The sequence below is a fragment of the Euprymna scolopes genome, chromosome 33 (assembly GCF_053919585.1).
Source record: "Euprymna scolopes isolate OS-2025 chromosome 33, ASM5391958v1, whole genome shotgun sequence".
Classification (NCBI taxonomy): Eukaryota; Metazoa; Mollusca; class Cephalopoda; order Sepiida; family Sepiolidae; genus Euprymna; species Euprymna scolopes.
The window spans coordinates 8,044,227-8,056,624 of record NC_136514.1 but is presented as its reverse complement, the minus strand read 5'-3'; the positions used below and the strand labels follow the sequence as shown (position 1 = coordinate 8,056,624).

At 34.4% G+C, this 12,398-nt stretch overlaps 1 protein-coding gene and 1 pseudogene across 2 annotated transcripts in view; both read left to right on the top strand.

The window, feature by feature from the left end:
• Positions 1–12,398, top strand: part of LOC145258135 (molybdenum cofactor sulfurase-like) — a 1,297,067-nt gene that overhangs the window by 196,942 nt on the left and 1,087,727 nt on the right. The gene's annotated exons all lie outside the window — the stretch shown is intronic.
• On the top strand, positions 6,901–7,038 carry LOC145258492 (U2 spliceosomal RNA; annotated as a pseudogene).

Genomic DNA, 12,398 nt, shown 5'->3' with positions numbered 1-12,398 from the left:
ATACTCTAAGAAAACACTCCCTATCATGGACGTCCGTCATAAACACGACGCGCCATTGAATTTCTGTAATGATTGCATTGAGAATAGGGTTTGATTATGTAAAAAAAATCAATTCTGGAGTATAAAAGGTTTCTCGTTTTAATTTTTGTATTCGTAGATTTTCACATTTTTAGTTAAAAAATAAACTTTACTTTTGCAAACAAAGAAAAATTATTGGCGTGAATATTGAAATGGAAAGAAACACAAAAGGAAATAGAAATCCAGGAATACAAAAAAAAATAAAACCAGAAAAAATTATTTAGAACAGAGGAAAAAACGAAAAAAAATGTAACATACAAAATGATAGATAAACATTAATTTATACTTATATATAAAAGGCACTTTATGTGTGTGTCTGTAAGTTCATCCCCTATGAACTCCGAAACGGCTCAGCCGATTTTTTTTATATTTAACGCAGATTTACTTTATATATCTGCCAGTGTACCTGGATTTTGTACCAGAATGCATCCGAGAAGTATCGAAAATCGATAACCGGACAATTCCGAAAGGAGAAGTTCGATTTTGACCAAAGTTAACACTCTTACACAGCCAAACATCATCACAGGTTCATTTCAGAAGTTTTATCACCGTATAAGCAGAACGACCTGGTGTATAAAATCATCAGTAGACGCTTCGATAAGACAGGGGCATGTTCGTAATGAATGTGTCCGTTTAGAGCACAATTGAACCAAGGCACTTGCTTGTTGCATTTTATACTTTAATTCAAGCAATTTTATAAAAACTAATTTCATAATATTAACAGCAGATTCTCTACAATGCAATGTAGTCTACTATGTATTTTGGAGTAAGTTACTGCTATGGGTCCCCGATTAGAGTAGGCAATCAATCGATTTTGATTGAAAAATGGGTGATTCCACAGATTTCGATGACAAGAAAAGTATTGGAAGTGTGGAACATTCGTTGATCCCAATTCAATCCCGGGTAACGCCGGATTATTGTGCTCGTGTAAAGATTAAGTTAAAAATGAATTAAATTATGAATGAATCAAAACGAAAAACTAAAGAAAAACAAATGTATAGAAAAATATTCAATCTTTCATTATGTTGGTGCAAAAACAATGTCGTTTTTTGACATAAAGTTTAACGTCAAAAAATATTATTTTTGCACCAACCTAATGAAAGATTGAATATTGTTTTTACGTTAACTACAATCCAACACTTATCTTTAAATTGATGAATTTTAAAACTATGCTGGAAACGAATATCACATTCAAATTTGGAAAAGACAAGTAGCTTTCTGGATATTAAGACATCTTCCAATGTATGACTTAATAAATATCAGTGACGATCGCCATTCTTTACATCGGGAGGGGTTGTTTTGTAACACGCATGCGCATTAGTACTTGTTCAGTTGGAAAAACATGGCCGACAGTGAAAAATAAGATATTAAATTGGATACTTAAGGTATTGATATCAAGAGAACTACTTATCTGTCCAAAAGTTAAATATGGTATTCATTTTCAGCATACTCGAAAACCTGCAAAAGTTGTAAATTTGACGGTGAATGCTGCGTCGCCGACAAAGCAAAAAGAAAATACCAAAAACTGAAATTAAAATGAAAACAATATATGTACAAAAAATGTTTTGACAGACTAAAAGACAGAAAGAAAGAAAAAAATGAAAACTGAAGGAAAAGGACACAGTTGTGTAAAAAAAGAGAAAGATAAAAATTGAAATCAAAACGAAAAGCTGAATAAAGACAAAAATAACAAAAAGAAACAAGCACGACAGGCAGAAATAGAAAAAGATAACCAAGTAACAAATGCGAGAAGAGCGATAAAGGGAGGTAACCAGTGTTTGTACCTGGTGAACCAAAATGTCATTAGTATGCGATTCAGCTTGTGACTCATTTTAATCAGACGCCTTAAGTGCAGGATGTTCTGGTAATTATTGTCGAAAACCTTAATGAAGCCTTCAACTTCAGTGAACAACCTTCGTTGATTCATTAAATATTTTATTCGATAACATCTTGAATGTTGAAAGCGTGCACTTGATTTGATCACCTGGGTTCAGTTTAACACATATTATAGCAATTATTTGTATTTCGTTTGAGCAATACCTTTTTTTTTCGTTTACAATTAAATCGACCAACAATAAAAGATTATATAACGAGTAGCGATAACTACTTAAAACTTGCACTGGAATCAACACAAATTATCATTTACCCGCACGTACTTCGAATCAGTGGTTCAAACAAATTAATTTCCAACTGACAAAGAAGGTGGGGGTCCACCGCACAATTATTATAACGCACTTTATTTTCATAACAAATAAATAAGCTGTATTATTTGTATTATCCGGAACACTGTTCTTTTATTTTTTTTATTTATAACGTTCAGACCGATATATATATATATATATATATATATATATATATATATATATATATATATATATATATATATATATATATGTTGCATAGGTTGACATTATTAGAGGGAGTCGGATGGGGACATTCATATTTACTAGAGACGGCGGACATGTATATTGATGAGGGAGGGCATAGAAGAGAGAAGGAGAACGACATTTTATTGTCTGTGGTTCTTATATCATATATTGTAGAGAGGAGGGTATCAGTTCTTATGACACAAAGAAGAGGGAACAGATTACTTGATGGAGAGGGGACACATTACTTAGATGGTTTATACACAAAGTTCATTATAGCGATGAGTGGACACAATGTTCATATAAAGGATGTTTCACATTACCTTTAATTGTTGAAGAATTACACAACACGAAGACGCAGTTACAAAATATGATGTGTGCTTTTATTACATTCGACCGGTTGCAATTATGATGACATCCAGGAATTCTAAAGTCGACTACATGATTAAAACTTTCTATCGCTTCGCTTCCAAAGGGGGACCCTCTTCTGACCAATGTCAGCTCTGTCTCCCGTCTGTCTAACACTGTCTCCCGTCCGTCCAACTCTGTCTGCCGTCTGTCTAACTCTGTCTAATCTCCTAAAACTAGCAAACTATATTGAGAATTCATTTTCTTCTATGACATCATGCACATGTCCAAGAACGTGCTCGACCCACGTGGTCTGAACTCACGTGGCTTAAACATGCATGATTCGCACATGTCCACACCATTTCTGCAGACAAAGAATTCTTCTAACCTATTTTTCGACCTAACTTATTTTTCAATATGTTTTTAATTTTCTATTGCTCGTTCTTCTAACTGAACTTATTCTCGTAATTCAGTTTTCATGAAAAGAATTGAACAATCAAATTCCTTTTTAAACAACATATCTAAACTATTTTATGTGAAAACTGAACAATGCGAAAACTCCATTTCTGACTCTATTCTTGAACCTTGCTTAAGAGGTTCGAATCTCGGTCTATCTAATCTCATTTTCACTTATCTAATGTTTTTCTTACTTACAAGAAATTGGAGGCCTTTCTTGTAACATATATATATATATATATATTAGTGATGGGACGATTCCGATATTTTTCCCGATTCCGATACAATTACCAATTCCGATTTTTATTCTTTATAAATCTCTAAATATAAAAGTGTTATTTTGTCCCGTTTACTGTAAAAATATGTCTTAAATGCGCCTATACTTTCTCAAACGTAAAAACACTTGAGAGGGGGTTATCTAGAGATTTTAGTCTTCCTGAAATTTTAAATCAATAAACATGTATAATTTTATTATTACGACAAGCGGTGGAAGATGTTTCTTAAACCAAGATCAAATAAAAAAGATAATTTAAAGAGTCGGCTTTGGCATCGGAAAATAGACTCAAATTTTTTCGATACCGATATCCCAAAAAGCTCCGATTTTTCCGATAAATCGCCCAAACAATAATATATATATATATATATTACATTCGGCCTTCTTTCGGGCATGCTTTATTGAACTCGGGAATCTATGAAGAATTTTGGAACCTTTTAAATACATATAATGCACAGAATGCAATAAATGAATAGTAACAAAAATTGAAATGTAGCGGAGTAAAATCTATGACACACATATGCAGTGCACGAATAAAAACGAAGCAGTAAACCGAGTGGGAATTTATTTTGGGGCTGGGGATTGATAATTTATACAGAGTAACTCAAATTTAAGAGACCCGAATATAAGAGAAAAACGGATATGAGAGAAATTTTCCCTGGTGCCAAATGAGAGCTTGTGTTAATGTATAGTGTAATCCAGATATAAGAAACCTGGATAGAAATGTAACCCTGATATAAGAGACTTTAGGGGCATGAGATGGATTCTCTTATATCCGGGTTACATTGTACTATGTGTATATTAATATCGTAGTACCTTTAACGTACGTTCGGATTCTATGCTTTCCAGATTATAACTCATTCGAAGAGGTGACCCTATTTATTAGAAAAGGAGAATAAAAGGAGATAACGTACTACAAACACTAAATTAGTATCTAGATATGTTAATTTATTATTTTTAGCATGTTATCACCTTTTATGCTTCTTTTTAATAAATAGGATCTCCCAATCACCGAAGATGCAATGTAAAAAAATAAAAATTATGTCGCTTTTGGGCCGTACGTGAAACTAAGATATACCTTCTGTTTCATCTGGCTAAGATCCAAGGACAGTGTTTTGTCTAAAAATGGTACAATGATATCGTGCGGTTTCACAAACTCCTATAAGAATATTGAAGATATCCCGTACAACCATGTATGTGCTGGCGCTACATTAACCAGATAACGTAGAAAAATACTTTTACAGTTTTAACAAAAAAGCTAAAATAATATCACAACAATACAATAATATGGGTCTCCATTCACGCGGAACGTCCATAGAATTCCTAACAGTAATATATTACATATGAAAGATACCGTTGTGGAATTTCCACAGGCCTCGCTTGTATTATTACGATTATTGTTCTTTTTTTTTTTTTTTTTACAAGGTGGTCATCACTTATCAAGGCGCGGAAGCCACTCGGGGATAAGGGTTATTGCCTGTCTAGTACGTTAGTGTGGAGATTTAATAAAGTGTCTACTTAAGGGGGCGGTTCACCAGGAATTTGTTTACGTTGGACTTGAAGACATCCAGGTTGTAGTTAGATGGGAAGCAGGCAGACGGAACAGAGTTCCACAGGCGTGCAGTTCTAAGAAAAATGTAATCTATGTTTCGATTTAGGCACAGATAAAGAGTGGGGGAAATTTTTTACAGTGGTTTCAGCTAGGCGGGTGTTTTTCGTTAAAGATTGGCGAGGGGGGACCAGAGATTGGAGCTTAGACGAGCACCTGCCATGGAAATAACGATAAAACAAAGATAGGCTTGCAATGTCTCTTCTGTGGAAGAGAAAAGGGCATCCCCCACTAAGCCACCAAGTCTATTTTGTACCCTGTCAAGGCATGATAGGCTGTTTTTAGCAGCTCCTACCCAGATATAGCAGCAGTATTCCATCTTTGGACGTACTTGGCTTTTATATAGATAGAGAATTGCATCAGTACTGAGATATCTTCTGGAGCGGTAGAAGGATCCCACCATCTTTCCAGCGACCTTCGCAACAGACTTGATGTGCGTGTTCCATTTCAGATCAGGAGTAAACGTCAAGCCCAGAAGCTTGTCAAAACATGGGGCTTCTCCTAGACGAGAGCGATCCATTTCAATTGATGCCAGATGGGGATCAGAGCGTTGATGATAAAATTCTATTTTGGATTGTGGTTTTAATTTGAATTTCAGCTCTTTTTATTTCAAGTTCTGTTCTTTTAATTAAAGCAAGGTTTTGTTGGTTTGAATTTACAATTTTTATTTATTTAAAGCGTAGAGTTTTATGATGTGAAGCTGAGTTGTATTGAATTTCAAGTTTAACTTTTTTTTTTTAATTTCAAGTTCGCTGTTATATTGGAACAAGTCTTTTTAAATTGGAAGTTAAATCTTTTTCCCTTATTTGAAGTTCAAAGTTTCTATTTTTACTTTTAAGTTCATCATTTTGATTTGAAATTCAACTTTTTTATTTGACGTTTAACCTTTTTATTTATTTGAAGTTTACCGCGTTTTATTTAAATTTAATTATTTATTTTATTTGAGACTAAGCTTTATTTTAATTTGAAGTTCAGTATTTTTAATTTAAAGTTCACTTTTTTATTTGTTCAGGTGATTTTAATTTGAATTATTATGTTATTTGAAATTGAACTTTTTACTTTGAGAGTACAAATGTCGAATCACTTTCTCTCTCACATGTCTACAATATATCAGAGTAAAATCAAAATACCATGTTTCTCAGGGGTCTATTATCGGCCTAATACTGATTTTCTTTATATAAATGACCAGAGAATTAATTAACTTTTATGCTGATGATACTACCCTCTATTTTTGTATTGCTTCTCGACCATCTTTTTTTTTGGGGGGGGGGCTCAGTTGAATTAGATTTGATCTTGGTTCGATTATGGATTGAGGTAAGAAATTGCTTATTTCGTTTCATCCTGTTAAGAATCAGCTCTATCGCGTGCAAGCGACTCGATAAGTCACTCCATCGGTCGGTCGGTCAGTCGGTCTGTCGGTCGGTCGGTCGGTCAGTCTGTTGGTCTGTCCGTAACACTTTTGTGCTTGGCCTTTTTGGTTAAGATCAAAAGTCTGTTGTTAATAGATGCTATTCTTAGCTTTTTGAGCTTTTCTTGGCCTTTTGGCCAAGATCAAAGTATACTATCTGTTCCGGCAGATACTGCAAGCAAAGACCCTATGTGGGGGCGACCCTACATATAAGACCATGGTCAATGTAGGGGCAACCCTTCATACGAATTGTCACTATCCAACTCACCTACTCCCCGGTGAGTTGGTCCCCATTTCCCCTTCACTCCTCACTTTAAAAATCGGCCTTTGCTTAATTTGCTCGGTGGGGGAGCAAATAAATACCTTTTTCTTGGCCTTTTGGCCAAGGTCAAAGTGTAGTATCTGTTCTTACTACATGCTATACTTATGCTTGTAACTTTGTGATATAAAGTGGGGGATCACTTTTCTGTATTAATTTAAACTAAAATGATCACCCATTTTACAACCAGTCAGTCTCAAAGCCATTCAAGTCAGTCTCCAGATCATTTAAGTTGTTTTTGATGGATTCCAGTTATTTTTTAAGCATTCAAGTCATTCTTAAGGTCATTCAATTCATCTTTAAGTTCATTAAAGTCATTCTAAGTCATTTACTTTTTATTTATTTATTTAAGTCATTTCAGCCCATTTTTCGGTCATTTTAGTTTATCTTTAAGAATTTCATGTCAATCCTACATTCACGCATTCATTCATTACACGAGAGCACGTGACTAATGGCTATCGGCCTTGTTCAATCGTAAACGTGTCCCTTTTCTTCCTTTTTAATAAGATTCTTATGGCTGGATCTGCTCTCCATGCGAAATCGACTCTAAAACTTCCTGGTCTTTTTTCTCATCAAATCTTTCTCTGAGTTAATAGATCTATTTCTTTTTTTTAATCGGTTCCTTCTCTTGCTTGAAACATTTTCCCACACCTGAAACTAGTCTCTACCCCTACAATTCTATTTGAGCTGATGAATGTGCATTCAAATGTTTCTCATAAATTGAAGAAACCTATCTGTAATTTGATTAGTCCTACCCTTACTTTTTCACTGCAATCTATCTATCACACACGTGCTTGCTTGCTTGCTTGGTTTTGCTTTACAGCATATCAACTCTTTTCAGGTTACTTAATGCCGAATCTAGTTATTTTGACAAAAAATTTTTTAATAGAATATATTTTTTCTAAGTCGGTTTCTATTTAACCCATAGTTGGGACCCTAACAGGTACTACTACTCCGGGTCAGAGTGGACCTGGGAGCAACGGCATTTAAAGGGTGGCTCCATACTCCCCAAAACCTGCAAGTTAGGGCCTCACCATCGGATATAGTTTAAGGTCATACCCAGGACCGATTTTGCTTGACTCTGTCTTGTTCATGCATACTATCAATATTATGGCATGTGTTTTCCTTTGTTCCAGCTCGTTTGATCCTTTGTTCAAGTCGCATCCATCAATTTGCCGTTTTAATACCTCATTGTATTGGAGCTTCTGAGTTTGTTTTACTGTACACATAGATTCGAAAAAGTTTTCACAAAACAAATATAGAACAAATAAATGTTATCAAAGGCAAGATAAGTTACTTTTCTATCCAACTGGATATGTTGTTAGTGTTTATATTTAATGTAACATGTTTATTCAGCTCGAAAAACATACAGTGTTTAGCGATGTATTGGAAAATTTAAAATGGCAGCCGACACTCTCTTTGAGACGGTAAGTTTGGGGAAAGGAGTTATAAATAAAAAAAAACAGACAAAATACTGTTAGAAACTCGCTCAATATATGTTACCATGACATAGGCTGACATATATTCGGCGAGTTTCTAACAGTATTTTGTCTGTTTTTGTTTATTTATAACTCCTTTCCCCAAACTTACCGTCTCCGAGAGAGAGTCGGCCGCCATTTTAAATTTTCCAATACATCGGTAAGCACTGTATGTTTTTCGAGCTGAATAAACATGTTACATTAAATATAAACACTAACAACATATCATGTTGGGTAGAAAAGTAACTTATCTTGCCTTTGATGACATTTATTTGTTCTATGTTTGTTTTTGGACAACTTTTTTCGAATCTATGTGTACAGTAAAACAACCCCGAGCTTCTTATTCCAGTAACTTCTTTCCAAGGATTGCAAGCATGTGGAACCCTCTTCCTGCTGACTGTTTACCTCCTACTTACACAACCTTAGTATTTCACAGACTAAGGTCAACAGGCATCTCCTGTCTTTGTGATAATCATCTGTCGTCGTTTTAGTTCCTTACATCGAGTGATCTCCTACCTTGTCTCGAGCGATTTCTATAAAAATGACATGCAAGAACACACATTAAGACAGAGATAATGTACACTATTGTCTTTGGATCAGAATTCTAAATGCAAATGGTAGAATTAAGTGCGAGTCTTATGTGACTTTATCCATTTAGATTGGATAATAAAATCCTCGTTTCTATTGAAACGTGTTGATAGATTTGCTACAGCAGGAAGAAAAGATGTGTGCGTCTGCGTGCATGTTGTAGTGAGAAGGTGTTTAATAGGCAGCATCCCAAACCCCTTGACTCAGCGTATGTCACGCTTTTATACTAGCTGGAAAGATGTGGGGGTGTTTAATCGAGTTCATATTGCCGCCTACCAGCGATATTTTATGAGTGTCAGTTCAGCTGGCGAGACTTCGATATTATTACAAATCACATTGTTAATGACTGATCGGTTTCAATAATGTTATTATACTCTTAAAACCGAACGGACTGCGATGAATACGATGAACGCACTGAAAAATGAAAATGACATCTGTTTTATAGTAGAAAAAAGGCGAAGAAGAGAAATATTGATTTTAAACTATTGGATACCGTGTTCCAACGTTGCCCAAGAAAATTGCCGCTTGTAACGTAAATGGCTACTACTTGAAATCGTGTCTAACAGAGGATTGTGTACAGTTGTGTAGTGTGATGTCTTTTCACATTACATTTAAACTTCTGCAGTTTAGCACAGTCATGGAAAGAGGAACGACAACAGTCATAGGATTTTAAAAATGTTGTTAATGTTCATGAACTTTGCCATAAAGAAGCCTAACCCTAAAGAGAATTCGAATGCCTACCGGGGAAAACGTTAATTCATACTGGAGAGGAATTAAAAGTCTACTAAAAACTATACTTGAGTGTCTAGGGTGTTTCTGTACAGAAGTAAACCCGGACTAAATATTTAAAATCACAATAGTATTCGCAGCTCAAATAAGATGGATGAATAAGATCCACACTGGCTTTTATGAGTCCTGATGCGCCTTCACTAAGTGATGTTTTCTAAAGTAACAGTACAAAGCTGGATACTCCACCAGACTAGATGAATTCTTATTCAGGAGTCCAGTAAGATCAAAAATACAAAAGACACTATGTTATACTATAACATATTTAAATGATCATTTTGGAAGGGGAAAATAAGTGCTAGAGACGTAAAGAAGAATTTTAATTTCACATTCGAATATCTATATATCTCATATTGAATATCTATATATCTCATATTGAATATCTATATATCTCATATCGAATATCTATATATCTCATATCGAATATCTATATATCTCATATCGAATATCTATATATCTCATATTGAATATCTATATATCTCATATCGAATATCTATATATCTCATATCGAATATCTATATATCTCATATTGAATATCTATATATCTCATATTGAATATCTATATCTCATATCGAATATCTATATATCTCATATCGAATATCTATATATCTCATATTGAATATCTATATATCTCATATTGAATATCTATATCTCATATCGAATATCTATATATCTCATATTGAATATCTATATATCTCATATTGAATATCTATATATCTCATATCGAATATCTATATATCTCATATCGAATATCTATATATCTCATATTGAATATCTATATATCTCATATTGAATATCTATATCTCATATTGAATATCTATATCTCATATCGAATATCTATATATCTCATATCGAATATCTATATATCTCATATCGAATATCTATATATCTCATATTGAATATCTATATATCTCATATTGAATATCTATATCTCATATCGAATATCTATATATCTCATATCGAATATCTATATATCTCATATTGAAATCACGTGTTAGTTCCAGGAATGAGGCCTCCTTGATTTCTGAGGATTTCGACTAAAGTAAAAAGAAATTAAAAAAAAAACTAATAATGATGGATGATGTACTAAAATTAAGTAAAGTTAGTTAAAATTTTGTTTAACTTTTATTTATTTGACGACTGTTTTCCTCACCACGTTTCCCCAACTCATCCTTTGGCCTTCTTTGGGTGATTAACCACGACGGGATAGGAATGTTGAGTCTCTTAACTGTATCCTCGGTAATTACTGCCTTCCATAGTTGTTCATGCTTCACCACCTTTTTGGCCAACTAATACTCTGGCCTGCTTTTATGTGGGATTGAAACCGATATTTTCAGACAATGCTTACCTGGAACCGTAGGGACTTTTGGGAATTCCTTAAATAAGACTGCAGCAATACTCCATGTAAATGGCATCCCACTTTTCTTTAATTTTTGTCCAAAGTTCTTCCTAAGTTGAAATTTTATCATTGCGTTGCTGTTGCTTGATGTAATGCCATACGTTTTCGATAGGATTGAGGTTTGGGGATTGTGCAGGCCAATCCAAACATGGAATATCATGCTCTTCCAGGAACCTCTTGACATTGCCAGCTGTGTGAATGGGGGCATTATCCTGCATGAAGATGGGATTATTAACCAAATTCCGAACAAAGTAAGGTAGAAAATGATCAGTCAACATATTAATGTACTTGGTTGAATTAATTCGACCTTGCAAGCGAACTATAGGCCCTGGACCATTCGTACTAATAATGCCCCACACCAAAACTGAACCTCCATCACCTTGCAGCGTTAAAACAGAGCACCTGGGATTAAATTCTTTGTCTTTCCACCGACGGACGTACTGTCTACCATCACTGCCTAGCCTATTAACTTGCTTTCGTCGCCAAAAAAAAACAAAAACAAAAAAACTTTTAACCAATATGAAGAGTCATGATCTTCATTTCATCTGAGGAAGTCCAGACGACGCTTTCTGTTCTTTACAGAAATCATTGGCTTGAGTCTTGCAACATATCCTCGCAAATTAAATTCCTTTAATCTGTTCTTTACAGTAGAAAGAGAGCACTTTTTAACAAGATTGCACTGTTGTTGCATTTAGGGAGCCGTTTCAAACCTCTTAGACTGCGGATCTTGATTAAGAGCAAATTAGATTGGGTTTTTGGTCTAATAAATCTAAGTTTTCATTCTTATGTGGCCAGAGGAATAGTTGGCCTAAATGTGGGGAAACAAAAAAACTATGAAGATGAGGATAGCCGTCTGCAAAGAAATAAATATAAAGTTACTCATCTCTAAGGATTCAAATAAAATAATAAATAGGTTTAACTTTTTTCCAAAGGATCACCATTTACAAATTAAAAAAGATAAGGTTTAATGCGATTAGCAATTGTTTGATAAGTAATACCATAAGATGATTGAAAAACGATGAATTGAATTAGCTGAATTGGATTGCTTAAGACGACGATTCGATAAGTGATTTTATTTACATTTCTTCCGGGTCCTCACGGAACCACAACAATGTTGTTAGTATTCACACATTGCCATAAAAGAACTCTGAACATAGGGAGACCTTACTGGGGAGCACTTGAATGCCTTCAGGTGGGAACTTGAACGCCTACTAGACATTATCCTCAAGGGTCTTTCTCCTCAAAGGTCTTTCTGTACACGAGTTTGTCAGATGAACCTGGAATGAGAA